The sequence below is a fragment of the Diadema antillarum genome, unplaced genomic scaffold (genome assembly GCF_040938485.1).
Source record: "Diadema antillarum isolate AM-2024a unplaced genomic scaffold, OU_Dant_1.0 scf00000132, whole genome shotgun sequence".
In the NCBI taxonomy this organism is placed as follows: Eukaryota; Metazoa; Echinodermata; class Echinoidea; order Diadematoida; family Diadematidae; genus Diadema; species Diadema antillarum.
In genome coordinates, this window is record NW_027271021.1 from 72,565 (window position 1) to 75,958 (window position 3,394).

The following is a 3,394-nucleotide window of genomic DNA, read 5'->3' on the forward strand; positions in this document are numbered from 1 at the left end:
ACATACTTGTTTTGCACGACTTAAAGGGACTGTACAGTACTGGTTGAGGTGGGGATTCATGTTTTGAACATTCCTAAGTGAGATAATGAAAAGCCTATTATGAAATATGAAAGAGCATGTAATTTTAAGAAGGATTCAGCATTTATTTGATGAAAATTGGTTTTCAAATGGCTGAGATATCCCAAAAAGTGCTAATAATAAAAGGCGACATGCCACAACTTTATCAGGATCTCTTTGATTCACCTTGTTTTTGGATATCTCGGCCATTTCAAAATCGATTTTCATTGAATAAACTTTTAATACCCCTTAGAACTGCATGCTCTTTGACATCTCATAGAGTGGTTTCTGAATATCTCGTAAAACGTTAAAAGCTAAATCCTCACCTCAGCCAGAACTGTACACACCCTTTAAAGCTCTCACATGGCTTCTGATATAGGATTGCCTTGTACATGCAAGGTATATGCGGTATAATTGTGAGCACATCAGACTTCTTTGCTTGTTGAGTGCTGTAGCTTTGAAGATGTTAGCTGGTCAGGAATTTCTTACGTTTGCAGCATTAGTACATTGAAAAAAAAGCCTGTTATGATGAGCTCACCTACAATGGGAGACCGCTTTTAACAAGGGGAATTCGTCAATCAGAGTTTTCTATTACTGTATGAAGCTTGTCTCTTTGTTAGTACGTTTAGAACGAGGTACTGGTTATAACAAGGTAAAATTGGCTGTTCGGATTACCTGGTTACATCAGGGTTTCCCTGTATACAAATGCAATTTCTGGAAGATATATCTGAAATTTGAGATTGAAGCCTTACTTCTGCATGTTAAATAAGGTAATATTATTTTCATCAATGGTGAAAACTGCTCATCAAGGTAACAAACTTGGCATGCTGTCATGAAACACAGTACCAGTCATCGAGTGTGGAGGACATCCTTCGTTATTGTAAGTGCATATACGGTGTTCAAAGAAATGTACAAGACCAGAGTCCTATTTCATAGAAAGTTGCTGTGATAGCAACTCTTGCTGAAATGGCACATGTCATGGTAATTAAAATGACAGGAATCCAGCTGCCTGATTGGCTGTTGCTATGAAAAGTTGGTCATTCTGGCAAAAAATTGCTATCCTAACATCTTTTATGAAATAGGACCAGGATCTACATTGTACCAACAGTGTAAACTGTGTCAGTCTATGGCAAGGTCCCATAGACCGTGTGTAGGCAATCTACAATTCGTCATTACTACTGTCAACTGTGATCATGATGAACGTCGGCGTGAAATGGGCATTGTAGTGGTGTCATTCATCAGCAACAAGTGCAGCTAATGCTTTCTGAGCGTATTGCCTCCTAGTGACTTTTCTGCACCGAGTCTGTTCTGGGTGCTACCCAATGTACAGGATGATTTGTGTTCAAGCCGTCGGGGACGGTTTGATTTTGCTACAACATGCATTTCCCACAGACACCTGCCCGAGTATGCTCGGGACTCGTCCTCAACAAGTTAATGGGCAGCAAAGCTGTGTTAGGGCTGTGTGTATGCATGCCAGCATGACATGAATTTGTATCTAGCACGTACTGTTTATGTCATATATTTTGAGAGTATAATATTTCGCAGAGTGGGACTTGTAAGACAGTTTTGCGTGTGACTGAATTTGCATTTGAGCACCAGTGTGATGGAATGAGAAATACATGTGATATATATCTTCTCAGGATAGCAATCTACAGCGCTTTTGTTTTATGGGAGGCAATATCTTTCGAGAGTAATTCAATTTTGCGAGCATCAGTCCACTTGTAAAAGCGTTGGAAATGAAAACACTACAAAATATTCTCTGAAAAAAAACACACCGCAAAATATACCATGTGTACAGTAATCCCCTATATGTATGTATGTATGTATGTATGTATGTATATGTCGCCCACTTTTGCATCAGTTTCATATTCATCACTGAGCGTAATGGGAATGAAACTCATAAATTGTGAAAACAGGTACAGCGATTGATTTAACTGGAGAAATGGTACCTTTAGTGATGAAATAGACAGATACTCATTCTGAGCTGCACAAAAATGTCGTTTCATTAGGAGAGCAGAACACCAAGCACACCAGACTTATTTTGCTTGTTTTCATATTAACCAGAAATTCTCAATGATGCAAAGTGAAAGCTGTACAAATTACTCAGATATAAGGTGAATCAGAATGCAAATCGATGAAAGGTTTATATTATAGGAAGTACTCTCTAGAGTGGACTGAACTCTACACTTACCGAATTCCAAGTACATGTAAGTGGTTGATTTACCTGACTTTTAATTTATTGCTGCTATAGCACGTCATGCAAGCAGCTTCCAGGGTTGGGTCTCAAAAGTTTTAGACCAGCGCTTCTTCGACCACTCCTCAATCTGCATTCCTTTTCTCTTAATTCTGGTGGCTGCTGTCTAAATCTTAGCCCAGTGCTTTAGAAAGTTGTATGACCCGAGCTCTGTGATTCAGATTGGAGAGTAATAAGACAGACAAATGGGCGTTGACAGAATATTTTGTTTTGTTATGAGATTCATGAGCTGGCAGTCGTCAAAAGCAGTTCATACGTAGAGGCATTTTGTTTTGTTGCTTTTTCGTTGTCAAGAGCCCCTCCCCCAAAGGGTACTGTGGGAATAGTAGGTGAGGTGATGATACTCTGTGTATCCCTGTTGCATTTTTTTGTGTACTGTAAAGGTGGATATTTTCGTGCAACTAATTTTTCACGCTTGGCCGGGTAAGGAGTTCCGCGTGTATTTAATTCCACGGAATTAAGATATCAAGTACAGGAGCATATGGCAAGCAGAAATATTTGCATGCATTTACAGTATTTTCGCGCTAGTTTCTGGTTGCGCGAAATGCGCAGAAATTTCAACAATGCGAACATTTCCGCTTTTACAGTATGTGTGTGTGCATTTTCGGCAAGATTGATTGCTGTTTGGCCTAGTATCCTTTGGTATACTCACGATTAGTATGATACAGTGTAAACCATGCCTGGCATGGCATGGTAATTAATACCAAAACCCTAAACCCTTCAACCAAATTCTGAACCAAATTCTGAGCCTAACCCCCCTGATTCTTAGAACCTCTAAAATCCTTGTCATGTCAAAACATGCTGAGGAATGCAGTAGAGACTAACTGGGAGTAGACCATTAGAAATGGCAGTCTACCAGTTGGAGAAGTGAAAAAACTGGTGTAATATGTGTATTATGAAATCTGTAATATCAAAGACTTCATGTACAATATGTACGTGATAAACAATATAACCTTTGTATTAAAGCAAATTCAACTCTGTTCTTCTTATGTGAAATTACTGTGTGAGTGATCTACAGATTGTAAAACATAATTTGTCATGTAGTGTGGTCAGTATGGTGTTAGTCTTCACCTTTTTGTTCAA